Source organism: Nyctereutes procyonoides, unplaced genomic scaffold (genome assembly GCF_905146905.1).
Source record: "Nyctereutes procyonoides isolate TBG_1078 unplaced genomic scaffold, NYPRO_anot_genome, whole genome shotgun sequence".
In the NCBI taxonomy this organism is placed as follows: Eukaryota; Metazoa; Chordata; class Mammalia; order Carnivora; family Canidae; genus Nyctereutes; species Nyctereutes procyonoides.
The window spans coordinates 16,179,846-16,204,422 of NW_026575046.1; the positions used below are offsets into that span (position 1 = coordinate 16,179,846).

The 24,577-nt window shown below is 40.1% G+C and overlaps 1 long non-coding RNA gene across 1 annotated transcript; it reads left to right on the plus strand.

Moving 5' to 3' along the window:
* Positions 1-280: 280 nt before the first annotated feature.
* Positions 281-12,964, plus strand: LOC129509828 (uncharacterized). The gene is made up of 3 exons (XR_008664410.1): positions 281-390; positions 8,151-8,228; positions 12,047-12,964. It is a non-coding gene; the product is annotated as an uncharacterized LOC129509828 (long non-coding RNA).
* Positions 12,965-24,577: the final 11,613 nt, after the last annotated feature.

Consider the following 24,577-nt stretch of genomic DNA (forward strand, 5'->3'; position numbering starts at 1 on the left):
ATGGCCTGGAGTCTGGTAAATGCCTCCAGAGAAAAATATCATAGGGGTCATCATCAAAATAATTTCATTTATTTCCCTTCTCTCGGGGGCTACAGTTCTCTGATACTGGTTGTACATTGTCTAAAAACAGTTGTTTCACACATATTTCCCAGAGAACAAAATGGGCAAGAGACTCTTGTGTCTACCTCTGACCTTCCTGGCCTCTTCCATAATCCCCTTGTGCAATATGTGAAATTCTGAGTACAGGGGCTGGATGAGTTCTCAGAGCTAAGAGATCTGAGATGGGTGCTGGGTCCTGAATCTTTAATTTAAAAATGCAGCATGGAATAGGAGACTTCAGCATTTCTCATTCAGAGTGCTTCTGGGGAAAATCTTTAGGAGCTGGCTAAGGTAGGTGTGCGAGTGCTTGTTAATATGGGGCAAGCAGCTCCTGTCTCCCTCCTTTAGGTTCATGAGTTGGGAAGACTCTCACAGATAAAGGCAGGACCTGAGCTAGAGCTTGAGGAGTATGGTGCGGGCAGCAAGGGAGCTTAGCCTCTTTGACTTTTCCCCTTGTTTTTTCTATAGGAATATAGGATATTCCTTCTTGCTTTCCTTTTCCCCCCCAAATTCTAATTAAGTATTGCCATTTCCCTGAGAGCAATACTTTAAAAAAAACCCTTTTCTTGTGTCTGGTGTATGCATACCTCCCAGTTATTCAGACACTCATACTGTGAACTCCTAGTTATTCGAATACTAATTTCAGACGTATAGCTTAAGGCTTGCTTTCTTTCTTTCTTTCTTTCTTTCTTTCTTTCTTTCTTTATACACATACCACATCTTTATTCCATTCATCTGTTGACGGACATCTGGGCTCTTTCCATATTTTGGCTATTGTGGACATTGCTGCTACTAACTTTAGGGTGCAATGCCCCTTTGGATCACTATTTTTGTACCCTTTGGATAAATACTAGTGCAATTGCTGGGTTGTAGAGCAAAGCTCTCACCTTATGGGATCCCTGGGTGACTCAGTGGTTTAGCACCTGCATTCGGCCTCGGGCATGGTCCTGGAGTCCCGGGATCGAGTCCCACATCAGGGTCCTGCATGGAGCCTACTTCTCCCTCTGCCTGTGTCTCTGCCTCTCTCTCTCTCTCTCTCATGAATAAATAAATAAAATTTAAAAAAAAACCTCTCACCTTATAGCTAAGGAGAATTCAGATCTCCAGCTTCCTTTCTTGCAATAGCACTTTTACCATGATCCTCTATTTACATGACCAATGCTGTTTGTCTTGTCAGTCCTCATACTATGCAAACATTTCCGTTCAATTTTTCCAGCTTCATCTTTTTATACTCATTGCTGCTGCTAATTGTTTAAGAAACTCATTAAGAACATCAAGGGTCTCTAGTGACATTTTCTGCAACAAACCTCAGCCAGGCTCTCAGCACTGCTCCTCACTGCTTTGTCCATCTGTAGTTGCTTAGTAGAATTCATAACTTCAATCTCAGATGCTTACCTTTTAGTTCTCCTGTGTCTTCATTTGTTCTCTTGCCTCCTGTGGTAGACATTTGTAGAGTTTTTTATTTCCAATATTGGAACTGTCTGTACACTTTCCTGTTTGGGGAATTTCCCATTGTGGTAGCAGACTTCTAAAATAGCCTCCAAGATTCCTAGCCCTTGGTGTACGCATACCTTCCAGTTATTCAGATACGCATACTGGCAACTCCTAGTTATTCGAATACTAATTTCAGACGTAATTAAGTCCCCAGATCAGTTGACTTTAAAAGAGGGAGATTACCCAGGTGAGCCTGACCCAATTACACTAGCTCTCTAAAACTGGGTCTAGAGATCAGAGACAGACTATCAGAGAGATTTGAAGCATAAGAGAAGGATTCAATGAGAGAGAAATTCTCCACTGGGGCTTTGATGATGGAGGGGATCATATGGCAAGAAATGCAGATGGTCTCTTATCCCTGAGAGTGACCCTCAGCTGACAGCCAGGAAACAGGGACCTCAGTATTATAACCACAAAGAACTGGATTTTTCTTCAAACACATGAGTTTGGCCGGAGGCCTTAAGCTCTAGATGAGAATGAAATCTGACCAACACCTTGATTTGAGCTTCAGGAGACCCTAAGCAGAGAACCCAAGGCTTCTTGCTTACAGAACTATGAGCTAATAAATGAGTGTTGTTTTAAGCCACTAAATTCATGGTAATTTGTTATGCATCAGGGGGAAAAAATAGCTATATCCTTTATGTTTCAGTAAAAGAAATCAGTCCCTTGTAGGATGTGAGATTTGACTCAGGTGTTGCCTCTGTTAAAAACAAAACAACAGGCCCAAAGTAGAATACCTTGCGCTAAGCCCCACATTGGCAAACTCTCCCAGATTTGCCATCTAACTCAGGACTCACCTGATAGCACAAGTTGGGTCAGCTGGGTCATCGCCCGAAAGACCCTGCTGCTTCCTAAAGGAAAGTAATAACTTTGCAATAACCAACCTGCTTTTTTTGCCTCCTGTAACTCCTTGTTCCTGCTCCCTCCCACCTGTAAACGGCTCATTCTGTACTGCTCCCTGCCACTCCTTTCTGTCTGAAACTGGACTGAATATTGCCCAATTTAAATCAGTTTTTTTGCTCAAACTCTTAAAATGTTTCATATGCCTCGGTTTATCTTTTAACAGTTTTAGTATCAGGAGAGGGAACCGAGGAGACCCCAAGGATCCCCCCAGGAGCAACAGAGCAACCAAACATAGGTATCTGTGCTGCCCCTTGAGCTGGCTGCTTCCTCGCTGCATCTGGAGGTGGGCTGGCTGGGAAACCAGCCAGGGTCAGACTGGGTCTTCTTTGAAACTGGTCCTGGTCGAGCTGGGTCCAACTTAAGAACCAGACTGGGTTCGAGATGAGAATGGCTCTGACTTAGAAACCAGACTGGAGAGGCTAGGCCCCATGGCACCAAACTGAGAATTATAGTTTGTGGCCTCTGAGAAGGAGAATCTTAGTCAGGAATCACCTGATCAGCATGAGCCAAGGAAAGTAGCTTTGCAATAACCAACCGGCTTTTTTTTGCCTCATATAACTTCTTTGTTCTGCTCCCTTCTACCTATAGAAGTCTCTCATTTTGTGCAGCTCCTTGGAGCTCCTTTCTGTCTTGATCGATTGGATGCTACCCATTCAAGCAGATTTTTGTTCATATAAACTCTTAAAATTTTTAATATGCCTCAGTTGATCTTTTAACACCTTTCAGATCCACTTGGGCCATACTCAAGAGCCAACGACCCTATAGGCGCAATGTTCTCGCCCCGCCAGTGGTGTTAGTGGCAGCTATTGAAAACCGAGTGGATATGGTGGCCACACAGGTGGCCCACTAATAATCAACAAGAAGAGCTAACATTCCCTAGTCTTTATCGTGAATAATCTGTGGCACTGAAACACATTGATTTTGTTCTTCATTCACTTGTTCAACGAACTTTCATTGACCACACCATATACTACTTTTTCCTAAGCATTGGTAATATAGTGGTTTTATTTATTTTAAAAAAGCAATTATTTATTTATTCGTGAAAGACAGAGAGGGGCAGAGACATAGGAAGAGGGAGAAGCAGACTCCCTGCAGGGAGCCCAATCCAGGACTTGATCCCAGGACCCTGGGATCACACCTTGAGCCGAAGGCAGACGCTCAGCCACTGAGCCACCCAGGTGTCCCAATATCGTGGTTTTTAAACACGTGGTTTTTAACAGGGTTAGGGCCCTGTCCTCACAGAGCGCGGTAGCTTGAAACATGTCCACACATTTTTCACATTCCCCTCATCAAGCCCTGGAATGTGGCCCTAGTAACTCACTTCTAATGAACTGAATGCAGTAGAAATGCCCGAGTGATGCAGTGATAAACAGCAACACAGCTTCTCCATGGCTCTCTCTGGAATGTGTGTTTGGACTCCGATACCCGTGCTGTGAGGAAACCCAGGCCACACGGCAAGGTCACATAGAGATGTCCTGGCTGATAGGCCCAGCTGACGGCTCAGCTGATAGCCACTATCAACTACCAGACATCAGAGTTTTTGAGATAATTCCAGTCTCTGTCCTAGTCTGGCTATAACTGAATGAGAGACTCAGGGATAATCACCTAGCCAAGTCTAGTCGACCCTCAGAACCATAAAAGATAATAATAATAATAAATGACCTTTTTCGCCTACTTCATTCCACAAAGTTTGAAATGGTTTGTTTTGCAGCTATAGATGAGTTTACAGACTAGTGGAGGAATGAGTAAACAAACAACTATCAAAAATAAATACATTTCATTATAAGGGTGCCATTAAACTCTTTTACTTGCCTACAAAATCTTACCCTACCCTAGCTCTTCTCTCCCCTCTTCCTGGCTTCCCTGTCCTTATTAATGGCATCACTGATGAAAACCAAGGCTGAAAATCTGGGGTCAGTCTTTTTTTTTTTAAGATTTTATTTATTTATTCATGAAAAACACAGAGAAAGGGGCAGAGACACGGGCAGAGGGAGAAGCAGACTCCTCATGGGAGCCCGATGTGGGACTCGATCCCGGAACTGCGGGATCACACCCTGAGCCAAAGGCAGATGCTCAACCGCTGAGCCACCCAGGTGTCTCTGGGGTCAGTCTTGACCCATTTTCCTCACACCTGTACTCTGTCAGTTCTCATATCCCGTTGATCCTAGTTCCAAAAATGCCTCCCAACTGGCTCTTAGTAATCTTACCATCACCAGGGCCCAGGTCAGGCCCTCAAAATCTTATCTCTGGTTTGTTAAAATGACTTCTCCAATTGCTCATTCACATCCTACCTATTCACGGCTATTCCATATGTTCTTAAAGCCCATCCCCTATCTTTCCCTCCCCTACTAAAGAAATCTGTATATCTCTTCACTGCCTGAAAAATAGAGTATAAATGTCTCAAGCCCTTCATGAGCTACTGCCAACCTATGCTCTGGCTTGGCTTTCCACACAATTCTTTTATTGCATGCTACACTCCAAATAATCTAGGCTTCTCAATATATTCCAAACAAATCCCCTCTTTGATGTCTCTAAGCTCTCTATCTCTCCACTGGAATTTTTTTTCCCTTACCAATGTGTACAAGAGTCTACTTCCTAGGATCTTCCCAGACTCCTATAGCAGTGATTATCACTAGCCTTATGGCTAGCTAACAATGACAGCGGTGGCTGGGATGGTTTGCAGCCCACTATCTCACACAATAGCAATTATGAGTTGTAGCTGAACATATGGCTAACCAGACACTACAGTTCCCACCCTTCTAATGCAGCTTGACACAATGACATGACTAAGCTCTGGCAAATGGAACGTAACAAGAGATAGTATGTGCCACTTCTGGGTTGTACCATTAAAAGGAATAAGTACACTCTCCCTGGCCCTCTCCTTTTCTTGTTGGCAGGGATGTGGTAAGAGCTGAGCCACCATCTAGGCCTTAGATATGAAGCTACTTGTTAAAGTTGACAGAGATGTCCTTACAGCCCCAGACCTCCTAGCCCTAGACAGAGAAATAAACCTCTATTATACTATGCTGCTGAATTTGAGGTCAGTTTTTTTTTCTACATCAGCTTAGTCTATGTCCTATCTAATATGATAGCTAATCTTTATATTGAAAGTTTATTCTGGGACAGGCACTGTGCATTACATCACTTAATTTTCACAATGATAATATATGGAAAATAATATTAGACATATGGAAACTGAAGCTCAGAAAAGGTTTGCCAGTTGCCCAAGGCCGCACAGCAAGTAGGCAATGGAGTTAGAGCTCAAGCCTAGACCAGTTGACTTCAGAAACTATACTTTTAATCATTATTTATCCCTTTACTCTGATCCACAGGCTTAACAGCACAGACAGACCTTGCTGAGGTTTGCCAAGTGTCCCCATAAACATTCAGAAACATGCTTTCTTTGTGTGTAGTAGATACTCAGTAATTGTTTTCTGGGTAATTGATAGATTTTAGGAAAACAGGCTTTTTGAAAGTTCCTAACTACAATAATAGGATTCAGTTAACTGTTTCTGGTTACCTGGAAACCCAGCATCCCTATTTAAATAGAACACTCTCCTCCCTGAAGAATACCATATATCGCATCACTTTGGCTGCATGTCTTAACCCCTCCTACACAATCAGGGGAGAGCCCATATGAGTATAGCAGGCAGTTGGGGAAAGCATTCAGCTTGTTGCAGTTATCTGTATTTATTTACACAGCTGTTCTCCCCTTCGTTCAAGCAGAAGACTCTGGCCCAGAAATCAGAGATGGAAATAAAATTAGGGGGCTTTTTGAAGACTGCTGTGCAGTATCCTGCATCCTTGGGCTCTCAGCAGGGATGTGGGGTCCAGGGACTTTCAAAGTCTTCCTTTGTGCTGGGTTAAGGGTACTAGTACAAAGTGAATAGTGCTGGGAGCTTCGGGCTGTGGGAGAGGTTATTATAAAGTGCTGACATCCTGCTGTGAGGCCTGAATGTGTTCCCTTCTTCAGGGCTGTTATCTGGAGCCCTTGGGTAGAAAAGGGATAGAACAGAACGCCTTAACTGTCCTACGGTTGCCTCCAGCCCTCCCCTGGGAAGACTTTGAGCAATAAACACAAATCAAAAGGAAACTAAAGAATAATTTTTTAAAGGATCTTCAAACAGCCAGTCTTTATTTTTTCAAGTGGGGGGTACTAAATAAAAGACGAAATTAGAGCCAACTTTCTTTCTAATTAAGTTCCATGGACCTCCCAAAATACAACACAGATGCTGTGATGAACATTAACAAGCTCTTAAGTGGAGTGTGTTTGAACTTGGTAGCACAAAGATAATGATTTTTTAAACTAAGACGAAAAAGAAGGAAGAAAGAAAGAAAGAAAGAAAGAAAGAAAGAAAGAAAGAAAGAAAGAAAGAAAGAGAAAGAAGAAAGAAAGAGAAAACCATACACACACACACACACACACACACACACACACACACGGTCTGACCATAAAAGCCTGTTATAATCGTGACTTGCATTAGTTCTTTAGGAGGTTATGCAACAAAGTTGAATTCCTTTTCATCAGCACATTCAAAAATAAATTCATTCTTCTCTTTTGATTCCAGTAATGACATACATTTAAGATTATTCTTTCTCTTCCTAGGGCCACTTGCCCTATTAATACAATGATATAAAAGTAAGCATTATTTTGTTTCAGAGCATATGTTTGGGAATAAAGCCCCTGCACTGGAATTCCACAGTCATGTGTCTCAAGTTGGAGCACAAGAGTTGGAGGGCTAAGGGGAACCAGAGGAACATGTGCATTAGGAGGGGTTCAGTGATCCTTGAAGAGACACATTCCTACAAAAGGCAGATCAGTGTTAGTGCAGCCAGATCTCTTGGGTAGTAGAACAGGTGTAGGGTTGATAATTAGCCTTGTTTAATTCTAGCTACAAGTTCAGCAAATCTGAAAAGGTGCTGGGTCTTTCTCTTCCAGTTTTAAGATCCAAAGCAATAATCCTATAGACACCGGCCAGTCAAGGTCAAGAAAAACACCCCATATAGAGGAACTATGCATGCAGGTTGGCATCACTTTGGGGTTAATTAATTTGAGGTGAGAGAATCAGAGCCAAACTGTGTAGCAGATGCCAAGAAAAGTAGATGATGCTGTCCTAAAACAAGGACCACTGGAGAAAGTTAAACTCAGTGTTGAAATTGTAACTGGAAGCAGTTGGAGTTTGAACCAAGGATTATTTGTCTGTGAGATTATATTAAAGATTATTTCTAAATCATTTTAATGAAGGAAAAACCCAGATCAAGGGAGAAATTTATAACTTCTCATGTTTATGTTGGAGTAAGAGAATATTCCAAAATAAATAATGTAGGGGATTTGTCAAAGTCAAGAAAGACTGCATATGGAATGAACTGAGGTAGAAGATGAAGATGTCTCTATATCACTTCTGGACATCTTTGTGTATTATGTCTCTCATCTTAAAAGGTGGAGCAATAATTAGCTCCTACCAGCATCAAATTATTAGAAGGGAAAGCTTCAATTTCCTTTCCCACGGAGGGGTAACTTTCAAGGCCTCTTTCCTACTCCTACTGACTCCTGCTTCGTGTCTCCTGACAAATTTGGGAAAAATAAAATCAACCTTCTTGGTTCATACCTTTTTTGTTTTGTTTTGTTTTGTTTTGTTTTGTTTTGTTGGAAGTGAGCAGACTACAAGGAGCATTGGTTCCAAAGTCCTGCCTGAACAGCTCCCACCTCAAGAGGTTACCTTTGATTCAAGGTATCACTTACAAGTTTCTTTAGAAGTATATTTAGCTACTCAACTCACCCTTGGTCTTTAACAAAGGTTATATTTTCATTTCCCATAAGCCTAACTCTTTATGTTTTTTCTCAACTTGTTCAGAATGTGGACAAAGAAAATGCTATATATTAAGCTCGTGGGAAGTCCCAACCAATTATTAGATATTGGAATATATAAACTAATTTTAAAGTATACATAAAAATAAGCAAGAATAGTGGAGACAATTGTGAAAAACAAGAGTAGTAAAGGGAAAAAAAGGTTTTTATATTATAAAGCTACAGTAATTAAAACTGTGGTATTGATACACTGAAGATGGAGACAGATCAATGGATCATGGTAGAAAGGCGGAAACTATATGTGGAAATTTAATAGTTATAAAGATGGCATTTAAAATCAATGGAGAAAAGAAAGGTTATTTAATAAGTTGTGTTGGGAAAGCCATATGGAAAAAAATTAGGCCAGATCTTTTATGGAAGATAATTTCATGTGATTAAATATTTAAATTCAAAGAATGAAGTAATAAAAATTCAAGAACAATTCATTGCAGTCTTTTATAATCCTGCAGTGAGGAAACATTTTCTAAGTACTATAAAAACCTCCCCTAAACCACAAAAGGAAAAATTGATCATTTCAATTTTATAAAAATCAGAATTTATTTATAGCAAAACCCATAATAACCATAATCAAAAGACAAATGACAAACTGGTCAAAATATTAGAAATTTAAATCACAGAAGAAAAGCCAAAATTTCCTAATACATCTATTCTACAAATCAGCAAGAAAAGATTAACAATAGATAAAAAGGAAAAAAAATAGGAAATGACTCTTAAATATATGGAAAGATGCCTAGTATTGTCAATCAGAAGAAACACATAATTCTACAATTATTTGTCATTTTTTTGCCTATTAAAATTGGAAAAAATAAGAATCCACATAGAACAACGCATGGAGGACCAGCACTATCAATACAATATTAGTAGGAGTTATAAACTGATAATCCCCTACCAAGAATACTTTGATCATATCAATTACAAATGTATGTATTCCTTTACCAATAAATTCCTTTTCTAGAATTGTGTTCTTTCAATATTGTGCATGTGTAAAATGACATATACAAGGTATTCATTGCAGCACCATTTATAGCAGCAAAAGATTGAAAACCACTTAAATATTCACTATTAGGGAACTGATTATATAAATTATGATAGATTTCATTAGAATATAACCTCTATGAGGGAAAGAATTTGTTTTGTTCACTATTATATCAGAGCCTAGAAAAGTGCTTCACATATAGTGTTTTTAATAAATATTTGTTGAGTATATACATACAATAGGATTATAAGAAGTGAAAGAGAATAAAGAAATTTTTAAATGTAGGTATGGGATGATGTCCAAAATATATTAGTAAGAGAAAAACAGGGGGACACCGGGGTGGTTAGGTGGTCAAGCGTCTGCCTTGGGCTCAGGGCATGATCCAGTGTCCTGGGATTGAGTCCCACATTGGACCCCCCATGGGCATTCCTTCTGCCTGTGTTTCTGCCTCTCTCTGTGTCTCTCATGAATAAATAAATAAAATATTTTTTAAAAAATAGGAAGGTGCAAACCAATGTGTATTATATGCCATTTTATGTGGATATAGTACATATATTTGCTTATATGTGCATAAATATTTCTATTTCTGAGTAGTCAATCTTTTCCTCATTTACCATATTTCCAGCAATTTTACTGAGGTATAATTGCTATATTATAATAAATATATGGGGGCACCAGGCTGGCTCAGTCAGTATAGCATGCCACTCTTGATCGCAGGGTGGTGAATTCAAGCCCCACATTGGGGGCAGAATGAATCAAATTAAATTTTAAAATTAAATATATGTGTAAATAAACATCTCTATAAGGATACAAAAGAAACTAATGACACTGCCTCTAGAGAGGGAAATGAGCAATTAAGGCTGGGACTGGCTATGAGTAATGAAACTTTTTACAATAAAACATTTTATGTCTTTACATTTTCAACTGTGTAAATGTGCTGACTATTCAAAAGATAAATAAGTAAAATTGAAGATATTAAGAAATAAGAGTAGTTCACTATCTTGGTTGTGGTGATGGGTTTCCTGGATGTATACACACGTCAAAATGTATCCAATTACATATTTTTAATATGTAGAATTTATTACATAATAAATTCAGTTGTAACTCAACAAAGCTTCTAAAAAATGGTACATAAGGAAAAGATTGATTATTCAATGAATGGTTTTGGAATATTTGGTTACCATTTAAGGAGAACAAATTAAAAACTTAGATCCTTACATCTATTGACCTTAAAGATAAAACAGCCAGTTATTTTACCAGCAAAAATGGGTTTATTTGGGAATAGCAGAGGAATTGCAATCCAAGACACGTAAACCATGGCAAACCAGAGGCAAGTCCAGAGGTAAAAGGAGAAGAAACTTACTTTAAAGAGAAAAGGAGAGGGGCTGCTTTGAATGGAAGTCTATTAAAGGAAAGCCAAAATCTAGGGTGGTGATGGTTTCCCATTGACTGAATTGTGGTATTTTCTTATTGGCTGAGCTTATTGCTGAGCAAGGAGAAATTCCACCCCCACATCCCCCCACCCACCCACCCTCCGCCCCTGCCTGCTGGAGTAGGAAAGTTGTCCTCTTCCTATTGGGGTCTGCAACTGTAGCAGGGCATGAGACCTCCCTCTTTGGGCCTCCCAATTCTGTTTTATTTATTTTTATTTTTTTTAAAGATTTTATTTATTTATTCATGAGAGACACAGAGAGAGAGGCAGAGACATAGGCAAAGGGAGAAGCAGGCTCCATGCAGAGAGCCTGATGTGGGACTCCATCTGGGACTCCAGGATCATGCCCTGGGCCGAAGGCAGATGCTCAACCACTGAGCCACCCAGGGATCCCCCAACTCTGTTTTAAATAAGGTTTCCTTTATTCAGGTTCACACATCACAACAGACATAAAAATAAATCCCAATTGGTTAAAAGTGCTAGATAAAAAACAAAACAAAAAGAGAATTAAAATGTTGGAAGAGGATGTTGGAGAGTATAGTACTTTTATACCTTTGTAGTGGGGAAGGTCTTTCCAGGAAATACTCAAAACCTGGAAGCCACGGAGAAAAAAGCAATAATAGCAGACTTCACTACCTAAAAATGTAAAACCTCAGAGGAGAAAAGATACTGTGAACAAAGAGAATTCCATTGACTAAATTCTCCAAGATATCCAGTAGAATATGATTACATTATCTTTAGGAGTTACGTGGTGCTAAGGAGTGAGAAGTATATGGAAAGAATGCTAAGACACAGATTCAGAGACACCAGAGTTTCTCTGCCTTTCGGCACCATTGTCCCCTTTGGCGGTCTAATGAAGTCCCTCCTCAAAATAAAATAAGAATTATAAGTACATAAAATAAAATACAAAAGATTACAAAAGGTACCAATCATACTGAAATACAGTTTTACGTGTTTGTGCTCATTTACCAACAATAAAAAAGATATAGTGTCAGATCTAAGAACTATGCAATTTTAAAGTAGTGAGGAGCATAGATAACATTTTTAGATATCTGAAATAATTGTAGGGCAGTATAATAATATCTGTGATTATATCTGTGATTGAAAGTCAGGGTATGACTGATATGAGCGTGATTTGTTGCCTACATTCAAATGATTGAAGAAACTCCTGAATTTCAAGTTAAAGAATTAAATAATTAATAATAATTAAATAATTAATAATTTCAAGAATTAAAAGTTAATGCAAATAAAGTAATTTTTTTCCCCATCCAAGTTCACAGATCCCTAGGTTCTATCCACAGAAGACCCTTTGGAAGGCTCTTCAAACCCTAGGTTCGGAATTCCAGCAAAAGACCTTGACACAAGCTCGAAAGATAAAGAAATGCAAAGTCCAATCAAGTGCTGTCGCTCCCTGTGGTCACTTAAGACTCCAGCCTGACAGGAATGTAAAGAAATTCAACCCCTGGGAGCTGAGTTATGTGCCTACCCTACCCTCTACCCTCTAAATTCATGAGAGACTAAAGAGCACCTCAGCATGGCAATCAGGTGGTGAGAACCCACACCGTGATGTCTGCAGCTTCTATATCACACCTTCCCAATATCTCTGGTCAATGTGCAATACTAATTAGTTGGAAATGTATAGCTGCAAAGATAATTCCAAAATACTCCTTTGGAAAAGCAACCTTGAAATTATTTGGATGATATAATTATTTCCAAAGTTAAGTATCTGTAATCCTGGGGAGATTTAGAATTACATACAGAGACAATAGAAATCAAATCTATGGGACTCTATACCTGTGTTAAGTTGTTTTTGTTGTTGTTATTTGGGTTTTTTTAGAGAGGGAGGGAGAGGGGCAGAGGAAGAGGGAGGGAGGATCCCAAGCAGACTCCACACCCCGTGAGTTGTTGGATGGGGGGCTCTATCTCCCTACCCTGAGATCATGATCTGAGCTGAAATCAAAAGTCAGACACTTAACCAACTGAGCCACCCAGGTGCCCCCATATATTTGTGTTAAGTTATAAAAGAATTTGTGGGGCAGTTCGGGCGGCTCAGCGGTTTAGCACCTGTATTCAGTCCAGGGTGTGATCCTGGAGTCCCGGGATGGAGTCCCACATCAGGCTCCCTGCATGGAGCCTGCTTCTCCCTCGGCCTGTGTCTCTACCTCTTTCTCTCTCTCTGTGTGTGTCTCTCATGAATAAATAAATAAAATATTTTTAAAAAATAAAAGAATTTGTGATTATGTGATATTTTAAGTACTTGTAATGTTTAAGATAATTTGGTATATTAGACAACACTTCCCCTTTTTCTTCCCTTGCTTCACTGTCTCTCTTCCAATTTCTCCCTATATTTTCCATTTCTAGACATTGGAGACCCCACAGGGCCAGTCCTTGATTATCTTTTCTCTAGCTACATTCACACCCCTCGAGATGGCATTCATTCCTTTATTGTTGAAATGTACAATAGCTTTAAATCCTATCTAGATGTCGATAACACTAAGTTTAATTTCAAACCAGACCTTTCCCCTGAATTCCTTCTTTTATATCTAACAGCCTATTCAACATCTCCATTTAATTATCTCAAGTTTTGATTTCTTGCCCTGACCACACCCCACACAAATCTATTCCGGATCTTCCCCAAATAAGTGAATTACAACTACAGTCTTCCAGTTTCTCAGGCCAAAAACCTTGGTGTCATCTTTTTGAGCCAATAAATGCTTATAAAAATTTGGCTAACAATGTGAGGTAGAATGATAGAGATTCCATTAGATATAATTCTAGCTTTTGTAATGGCGTTTGGAGTACTAGCACATATAACATTAAACAAAATAACCTCAACTATTCAATTCTTAGTTATTCCATTCCATTTCGGTTATGAATCTTCTCTGTCTTCATGCACTCTCACGCACTCCCTTGGCATGCTTATGCAGACTGCTGCGCTGAATTCCATGTGTGTGACAAGTTCCAACTGTGGAATTCCATCTTTCTCTTTCTCTTAGATGTCACTGCCACCTGGACATCTCCACTTGGAGATCGGAGAGGATCCAGAACAGGACTCTTCATTCACTTACACCTAACCTGAGCCCTAGGCTCTCCATCCCATTTCAGTTTAACTCTATTTACCTGCTTGCTCGAGCATAAAACCTTAGTTCCATCCTTCACTACTCTCTTTCTTTCATACCCTTTGTCCAATTTGTCATTAAATCCAGACAGTTCTTCTTTCAAAATACATCCCCTCATGGGACCACTTCTCACCACCTCTCCGATTAGTGACCTTAATCTAAGCCAGCATCATCTCTCACTAGGCTATTCCAATAGCTTTCTAACTAGTCTCCATACTGCTAACCACTCGCCATGCAGCAGCCAGAGTCAGCCTTTTTAAAGACCATTCCACTCCTCTGCATGGAGCTAAGCCCTAGAGTGGCTTCCTGTCCCACTCAGTGAGGTCCAAAGCCCTTTCCAGAAGCAGTGAGTATTTACTTATACAGGGTCTGTCTCCCTCCAACCAGAATGTAAAATCCATGAGAGTCAAAACCTCCTCTCCTTTTTTCACAACCTTACAGTGCTGGGCACCAAGTAGGAACTCAACTGATGTTTGCATAAAGAGTGAACAAGCTGCTGAATGGGAAGGAAGGCTGAGAGTGTAAGGCAGTGTAGAAAGGCAACCCTAACAACTTTATATATTTTGCTCTTTTGTGAAGAGAAGCTATTTTGAAGACTCAAGTCTTCAAACATCTTAAAGGAAAAACATTTACTTAAATGTGTCAGCAAAACCAAGCTCAATACAACACTGATGGGGCACTAGAATAAGAAATATCCATAAGGCCCATGCTGGTGGAGCTGAGGAACCTGAAAATGCTAAGTCAACCTCAAGAGAAAGATCAGAAAGAAGCATTCCTCTAGTCTACATTACCTTTGTAATGAGAAATGAAAATCCCAGCTTTGGCCATAGCCTGTCCCTGTCCTTTTGAAGATCTGTGCCCTCGTCCACCCTCTCATTTGCTCTTTTCCTCTTTCTCACCCTAACCACACAAATCACATTATACAGTCATTGTGCATTTTTAAATCTCCAGACAGCTCCCAGCAACTCAAGACAAGCCTGTAGGAAGGATCTTCTTCCATAAAGCCCAATATCTCAAAGACTGCAATCTCATCAAGAAGATCCAAGAAAACAGTTCTAAAAGGCCAGAAAGGAAGCAATGAATTCTGTGTGATTAAAAATTAGGAAAACCAGATATTCCTGGTGGATGAAAGGCATGCCACCAAGGTATTTCCAGGATTGTCAGTAAATGCCTCCTGGAAGAGGGCCAGTCCCAGGAGGAGTAGGATTTGCGAGTGCTGGGCTATAGTTATGAGTCTGTAGTAAAAAGTGCAAAAGGTAGTTAACCTGGGTGTTTACCCCTCACACACCTCCTGTCCCTAATCGCATCCCCTTACATTTTAACCATGAGGCTGGGATTGGACTGGGACCACATTTTAATCATTAAACTACTCCAGAACAATTGGCCTTATCCGGTGGCTTTAATGTCCTGGAAGATTTTGAAAACAGAACCAACAGCAAACATTCTGAGTCCTGGTATATTTAGTGGAGGAAGGATGCAAGTATAAGCAGCCCTAGAGGAAGGGGAAACTCTAGTCACTGTGTCAAGAGCGTGAGGAGTGAATTCTGTCTTATATATTATATTCGAAGAACAAAGCAGACGTCAAAAAAGGGATTCCAACAGATTGCCTAATAAAATTATTCACTCTCTTCTGTCTAGTAAAAACTGCTCTTTTCTTTTCTGGCTGCCTCATACATGTTACCAATGGTTATTCCTGGGTTAATATATTGTCACCAAGACACATCTTCCTGTAATGGAAGAGAAGAAAACCAACATTTTGACCAGAGTGTGGTTTGGGGTGAGGGCAGGGGGTGAGAAGCATTCTGTTTCTGCTGATGGAGATCCCAGAATGTGGAAGAGTGTTGGCCACCAGGGGTGGCCACTCCCAATGGTGTCTTTGTTACATATGGATATATTCCTTTGGCTCATGAAGATTGAGTAGTTACTGGAAGGCCTTAGGGACTGATTTTGTTGGTGGTAGTGTTATTGCTTGTTATACCAGATTCTAGACAAAAAGGCTTTAGCATTCTACACAGTGCTATAGTACAAAACTATCTCTGATTTTGAAATCACACCTAAAGACTTTTTTTTTCAACCTAAGAAATGCTCTGACTGCATCGTCAAGAACGCAAGGTATGCAAGTCGTTTCTACTTTTATCCCACTTTCCTGCTTGTCCAAAGCATGGTGTACTCTATCTCTTTGGTCTTTTCTTTGCCCCTTGGCCATGTACGAAGAGCCAATCTGGAGTCTTTACTAGTCCCCTCACACCACTCTGTGTCTTGGTTCCTGCCCATTCCTCCACTTGGAATGTCTCTCCCAAGCTGTTCCTAACTTCGGGGAAAACTCACTCATCTTCAGAGTTCCTTTTGAAATGCTTTCTTCCATGAAACTCTTTTTCCCACACAACTAGAATCAATCTCTCTTCTGTCTAAAGAAATTCATTTGTAATCTCCCATCGGGTTTCATTTTGTCCATGTATTTCATTGTGCATTTGCTTACCCCTACTGTATTGTAACATCCTTGAGGACTGCAACCATTTTGCCCCTCTCTGCGTGTTCTATCTTCCCCCCAGTGCCTTTAAACATGGTGGGAATTTGTAGAATTCTGAGAGCAGTATTTTCATTGGGAGCATTAGTTCCAGCAAAGAGGAATTGTATGGCCTTCAAGTGCCTGAGATTTGAATGCAAGTGGCCTGGGGTGGAATCTCAGTCCAACCACTTAACCAGTTTATGACCTTGGCTGGTAGCTAATTCTCTCTGAACCTCAATTCCTTCATTGGTAAAGTGAAAATAATAAAACTTAGTGACAATGGGGTTGTTGTGACAAGTAAATGAGGCAAATATAAAGCACTTGGCACAGTGCCTGGCACATAGAAAAGACTCAACTAATGGTAGCTATTTTTATTAGTAATAGTATTACCACTAGCAGAGCCCAAATAGTCTCACCTTATATTTAAATAAATTGGGAGAAAATGGGCTAGAGAGGGGAGATTTTGCTAGCTCTGCCAATTCCAAGGACACCTCTATAAAGAGCAAGGACTCCTCTATAAAGAATAATCATTTTATAACAGGGCTGCCCAGAAGAAGTAGAATATGAGTCACACGTATGTAATTTAAAATCTTTCTGCTAATTACGTTAAAAGAAACAAAAAGAACAGATAAATTGATTTTAATATGTTTTATTTAATCCAATACTTAAAATATTATCATTACAATGTGCAATCAGTATAAATAATTATTAATGAGATAGTGTACCATTTTTTGGATCGAGTTTTCAAAAACTCAGTGTCTACTTTATCCTTATAGCATATCTCAGCTTGCTCCAGCTGCATTTGAGTGCTCAATAGCTATGTGTCACCGGTGGCTACTGTATTGGAAAACAGAGATTTATAATACTGAATTTTAAGACATTGGCCTCACAAATGAATCAAATCACACAAGACTCTCACTGAATGTAATTGGGATTATGGACCACCATGTTTCTCTGAAAATGATTAGAACTGAGAGTAAAACACTGGGTTTTGGTCTTAAGTCTGACATTCACTTGGTCGATTTGGGTCAAACCATTCATTTTGCTGTGCTTCATTTCTCACATCTGTTCTGGGCCTTAGCTAGATCACAAAGCCATAAAAAACTTGACCAATCCCTCAGTCCAGTCTATCTCATCACCACCCAACCCCCTAGGCCTAATCCTGAAACCTGAAACACATATGACCACACAGCTTACCTATGGTGGAATTTACTGGAATGAGTCAGCAGCCTCTATAAGATTTATTAGTTAAGGCATCACTAAGACCTGTGCTCTTAGAGTTTACTTTATGTGTTTTGCCATTTCCTCAGAGGTTATTCCAGCTTCTGAGAGCATTATTCTTAGAATTTGAGTACTTTGAATTACCTGATTCAGTCATTTCCACATCTGGCCCTGGAGACCCACTCAGTCCAGATGCTGGCAGTGAAGACAAGACAAGGGGGAGGCAGGAAGCCAGAGGAAGTGGCTCTGGGCTCCCTATCCCCACATTAGGCTAATCCTTGATGTGCCACATTGCTATTGGTTTGTCATGGAGATTTTATTTGAACAAAGGATTAAAAAAAAGTTTGAAACCTAGTCCTTGTCCCATCTTTCATTTGGAGGGGAGGACAACAATACCTTCAAGGCTCATACAACCCAACCCCAGTTTTAGTGCATTTTTCTTCACTGCCATATTATTTCCCTTTATTTCACCTATTGATATTAGGAGGTGTTTTGTTTTGTTTTGTTTTGTTTTAAGAACTGACTGAACTTCTGCAGTTCTAATAGAAACACCTTTTCACAACTGAGACCTGTTGACAGGAACAAACTGGTCACCCTGAGTTCATTTCACTTCAGCATGTGTGATCTAGTGTGAGGAAGCAGCTGGGTGAGGAAGGAGGCTTGCCTTTGCTTCTTCTGTGACCTCATCAGGCGACAGCAGTGCCCTTGCCCAGCCAAGGAAAATGGGATCCACGAGCATTCTGATGGCTTTCTTCCCTGGTCTTTCTACTCAGAATCAACCCATAGACACAGAATTAACAGAAGATAGATTTTGACTCAGGCGCACAGCACTAATCTTGAATGTATGTTTTAAAGCATAAAATAACTTTATTCTGACCTTACTCCAGATTGCTATAACAGCATCCAATGACCAAAAATGATTTCAGCAGCTAAGGTTGATTTGTGTTCAAGGCCCAGACAGTTTCCACCATTCACCCTGTTTTCTCAACTCAAAGCTGCATTTTCTCTTGCTTAAAAAATTTGCATATTTTCTCAGTGCCTGTTTCTGACTCACAATAAACAATGCCCAGACCTCCTGCCAAAAAAATGTCCAAATGCGAAATAGTTGCTATAATAGTCGTTTTTGTGATGGCAACTTTGAGCTGTGTGCTTTTAAATTATAATTACTTTTTTTCCTTACAAAAGATGTGTATCTCTCTTGATTGCTGTAATTATGATTCTATACCAGCAAACAGTTATAAAAGATTCATGTCATCGCTGTGCTTCATAAAACCCGTGCCCTTCAATGAGCTTCCTTTGGTGACTGTTTATGTGTTTGTGTTTAATTTGTGGCAGGGAAATCTAATGAGAAGCCATTAATCATTGGGTGCATGTAAAAATTTGTGTCTTTAATTAAATAGGCAGAAGTGGATAAGGCAAGCCCATTATTGGCATGGCAAGATTTAGAAACAGAGAATGTTAGTAGGGAGAGCAACCTGAGAAAAATATCGTCCAACCTCATCCTATGGATGACATTCAAAATTGAGAGGGTGGAAACATGTGGTTTAGGGACTGAAAACATGTGGGAGCAAGAATGGGGGCCCAAGTTCAAAACCTGGCCCTCACCCTAAGGAACAATGACAGAAGCCAACCCAATTCATCATTCATCCTTGTTTTCAGGGATGATGGATGGAATCCATGAATTGGTGAGATACCTGGGGCTTACCTAAGGAAGTGAAAAGGGGGACCCTAAAATAGACCATGACATCTCCCTCCCACCCATTCAATTAGAGCACCCCACTTAGATCTGCTTTACAGCATAATGATTGAAAAATAAATTCGTTGGCTTTTTTCCCCACTTGTTAAAGTTTGATGTTTACTAATGTCCTTTCTCCAAGTCTCAGGTTTGGAGATGGATAGATGTAAGCTCTTATACATGTGGCTGTGTTGTCCGTTTAGTCATGTAGCAACTCTTCATTGAGGACCTTCTGTGCTGGTCGTTGAGTTGAGTAGTTGTATACACAGGCTCTGCTCTCAAAGAGCCCATAGTCTAGAAAGGGAAAGTTGCAGAACAGAGTGGAATCACTCTAGAGAGTTAAGCCCAGGGAGCCCTGGGAGCAGACAGGAGAGGCAATCCACCTGTCAGGGATTGGAGGAAGATGAGGAGAAAGAGGAAGAGACTGAGGAGGAGGAGGAGGAGAAGTTTAGGATTGACTTCCAGAAGAAATAACAGATGGTAGACCTTCCTTTTAATGTTCTTTACTTTCTTCTCTGTGCATCTTTAATAAAAGCTACCAGGAACTCCTTTTGGAAAAAAAAGAGAAACCAGAGTTCTTTTCTTTCTTTTTTAAAAAGATAACATTTTTAAAGTAGGCTCCACATCTAACCTGGGGCTCAAACTCATGATCCCAAGATCAAGAGTTGCATGCTCTACCAACTGAGCCAGCCAGCCACCCCAAGAAACTAAAGTTTTCAGAATTGTGAACCCTTGTCACTTGCTGACTGTAATAATGGGCAAACTGCTTAATCCCTATGAAACTCCATATCAACAGCTGGATATACAGAACTAGTGATCATAGAATGTACCTTAAAGCTTGGTCACAAAGATTAAATTAGATAACATGTGTGAAAAATCCTTATAAAACTATAAAGCACTATATAAATGTTCACTGTTATTCTTACTAGCACTTAGCTAAAGACTCTAATTCCAACTAACTTACATGATTTTTCTCAACTAAACCAAGATTTTGGTCTTTCGGAGGTTTGGCAACTGGGAGCAACTGGGAAAAAAAGCCATTTCACAATATGTCACAATTAACAGCAATGGCAGTCATGAAATCTTCACTAAAAAGTGGGTTGTCTTTAGTTTGAGGATGAAGAAAATGTATTCAATTTCTTAAACCACCATTATATCCAGTCCTTAGCTACCTTGTGATTAAATGGTTGGTATCATTTCTCACTGTTTGGGGATCTATTTTAAGGGCTCCTCTTTTTCTTATTTCCCCTTAGGTTGGGATTCTCCAGGCCTCTGCTCAACCCACTTGCTAAGATCAAAACCTCAGAGTATGTTTAAGGAAACTAAAACAAGTGGACAGGCCAGTGACATGGGTAGTACACACCTCATCTGATGCAGGTGGTCTCACTCGAGGCCAGCCTATCCCTCAATATTGTGAGATGGTATTTTTCAACAGAAAATGTTCTTTTTAATGTGAGTGTGAGCTATGCCAATTGCTAAATTCTCCTCTGCCCCCTCCACTTCCTAACTCAAGTCCTCTTCACTTAAAGGATTTGCATCAACCCAAAATTTAAAATCATTCCTGTGCTTAAATCCTGTGCCACTGTCCTGCTTGGGAGTAGAGTTCAGGTTCTTTAATTTGGTGTTTTGGATCCTCTGTATATACAAATGTGAAGCCAGGGGACACCTGGGTGGCTCAGTGGTTGAGGATCTGCTTTGGCTCAGGGCGTGATCCTGGGGTCCTGGGATCAAGTCCCACATCAGGCTCCCCACAGGGAGCCTGCTTCTCCCTCTGCCCATGTCTCTGGCTCTCTCTGTGTGTCTCTTATGAATAAATAAATAAAATCTTAAAAAAAAAAAAAGAAACAAAAAACAAGTCTGAAGCCAGGCATAGCTCCTTCAAGGAGCTCTCAGTCTCATAGAGAGACCTGGTAAACTGGCCCCAGTACAGAGTTCCCATAACTCTCTGTAGGGTTCTCCCCTTACCCACTGCATAATAATTACAAATGTGTGTTTGTGAGCTCCTTGAGGAAAGGGACTGGCATTTGGAGCACAATGCTTGCTCAAGGTTTGTTGAATGAATGAATGAATATGATAAAAGTTCATTATCATCTACCCCTAGAGCTGGGTTTTTCAGGCTTCATCTGGGTTTAAAATAAACCCAGTCGGTTAAAAAAATCCAACCAACCAGAATTCACTACAGATTTTTGCTGTTATTGTTCTGTTTTTTACATTCAAGCTTGAGAAAAAAAATTCAAGACAAAATGAAAGACCAACCACCATAAGTTTTACTTCTTACTACATCTCTAGCATTTCCACCCAGGTTAAATCAGTTCCTGTTCATGTCCTCACATTCTATAATTTCCAAATTATAAAAGAGTTGACACTCCACATGATGATCCTAAAATGTGAGCTATTTGAATAAAGAATAACAAAATCTCTCATGAAACATGAAATTAAAAATGAAAGTAGAAGACATTTGGTAAAGGTTAAAATATTTTCTAATCCATTTTCTTCTTCTAATTCCAGATGGCCTTATCTTGAATGCTGAAATTTAACTGTTCCGTATTATGTTCTAGCACTTACTCGTTAATCACAATCCTTCATACTTCAGACTAATGAATGGCAACAGTCCATTTAAGAATAGGTTAGATTTGGTAGTTGTTACAGTGACATTTTTTTCTCAAAAAATACAAAAGAATGTATGTACGGCATTCTTTATAATAATATGTTCATAGAAGAGTCTTGGAAGATTTTTCAAAAGGAGAAGCATTTGCCCCACGTGGTTTTTGGTTTTGTTTTTGTTTTTTCACTCTGGCTTACCAGAATTAATATGATTGCCTGGCTCTGTGTCTCCTCCCCAGAGTAGCTTTAAATGCAATCCGGCCTCTAGAGGCCTGTTCATAACGTCTTGATCTTTCACTTATTTTGTATTTCTATGAAGGAAAAAATGTTTTAACGCTTAAGGGTCTTATTTATGAAGTAAGGGAAAAGGTAGAAATGTGTGTTGAGTAAACCTAGGTTGCCCCAAGGGCATTATGTTATAGCTTTCCCAAAGACAAAGTGGTCCTTGAAAAAAGGAATTCCCAATATTTCCTCCCAGACTAAAACCTTGTAATTCAGATGAACTCTGAACTGAGACTCTTTGCATCTCATTTTCTTATTAGGTTTTATTACAGCCAACAAAACTTTTAGTGGTGAATTAGTTCCATTCTCAAGGGTACCCCAGACTCCCATAATGTCTGTGCAAACTAAAATAATGAAATGGTTTTTAACCAAGCCCTTGGGATTAGAAAAAGGAAAAAAGAAAGGCCGGGGTGGGGGTGGGGGGGCCTTCTCATCTCTATGCTAACCAACATGTGGTTTTCTAGTCCTTTCTCTTGCCTGTGAAAAAACAGAATTTAAAAACGGAAATGCCACTTGGCTTGAAACTCCATTTAAAATCATTTAAAGATTTCTCTCTTAAGCTCTCATAAAATACAACTCACTTCCACAAGAAATATGGACAAATTAGTCTTAAGCCCATGGCTCAGATAGGATTTAGGGGAGTAAATAGATGCTTTCAAAGGTCCTCATGGTGTTAAGAAATGACATCTGCTCCACACACCTAGGTCAGAAGCACCAACATAAAAACAAATAGTTTTAACACAGAAGGGTGAAAAGCATTCTGTTTCATACTTTTATATTACGCCATTCATTTATAAGGGCTACTTAATGTCTACTACGTATCAGGCATAGGACTGGCTCTTGCCCTCAAAGAACTTATAATTCAGTCGAGAAGCCAAAACTTAACATGATTTTGAAAAGACAGGATTAGCAGAAGACAGAGTGTAATTAAGTGTGAAACGATGTGGCACAGATGCTAAGTGACCTAGCAGATCACAGAAAGAGAAAGATCGCTGAGGGCTGGGACTGTCAAGAGTAAATATTTTCAACAAACTCTTAAATACACCAAATTTTAAGGTTGGTATGATTTGTTAAACAAATGCTGCTCGTTTGTAATTTTAAATCATTTTGGTGATTCGCCATTCCTCTCCAACCAGTTGGGAAGGGCAGACACCAAACAGCTGAGGCTGGCAGGAGACCTACATCTTTAGACTCTCCCTGGGTTTGCTAATGAGGAAAGAAATATACTGTCTTGTTGGATGACAGAGAGAAGAGCTAAACAGATTTTGCATGGAGAATAGGAATTTAATGAACAGGAAATACAGAATTCTGGCTGTAACTTTTGGTATGGGTTTTTGTTTCCATCCAACTTACCTCTTCATGCTAAGCAAGTTCTAAGTTTTGAAGCGGAGTCAGGCTTTTTAAAAAAAAATTTTTTTTCTTTCATTTTTAAAAATCTATGTTCACCATCTATTTTCCTTTATAAGAAAAGTGGACTAAAAAGAGCAGTGAGAAGTTTCTAATTCCTAAAAAACGATGGTGTGGGGGCTGCGGGGGGGGCGATATTTAGCATCCTTTAAAGCTGCAGCGTCTCTCTGTACAGCAACTTCTCTTTTGAAATCGCAAACCTTCGACTGTGCAGTTACCCTCTTGATCTTAAAATGCGTTTCTACTTTATAGCTCAGCCAAGATCCCGGTGTCTGTGTGTGTCTTACCTTTCTAGTCTTTACGGTGAAGGCGCTTGGAGCCCAGTGAGATTTGTTCTAAGAGTTTGAGCTGCTAACACAGAGGGCATGTCTCATCTTGTGTTTTGAGTAACTTTGGGCAAAGTTTGGGGAGTTGTAGTAAGCGTTCCTTTTTCTCCATACTTGTTGCGTTCTGAGTCTTCCCCCCTCAAAAAAAAAAAAAAAGTCACTGAACCACCCTCCCCACACCCCCCCACCCCAAGCCCCCAATTCTAAAGAGCAGGATTCCTTCTAGCAGCTGTACAACCGGCCAAAAGAGCACACTCTGGTGTTTCCCCGCAATAACGTGAGATCGTTAAATCTAGTCTTAGAAAGGTCTCCTTTGAGACGTCCTCATCAAGACTTCCAGCTTTCTGGGGGTGCGTGCGCTTAATATTTTGCCACTTCTGCCTTCCCGATGAAAGTGGACCGACAAAGCGTGGAAGCGGTCTCTAAGGAGCAAAACACAAAGCCTGCAAGCGCGCTCCCGGCGAGCCGAGGTTCATCAATATTCCGGAGGCCTCGGGTTCGCCCCCTCCCGCCCCGCGGGGGTTTCGCGTCTCCCCACGCCCCCTTTCCCGGGCGCAGGCTCCGCCCCTTTCCTTAAGCCGCGCGGGCGGCAGGTCGCGGG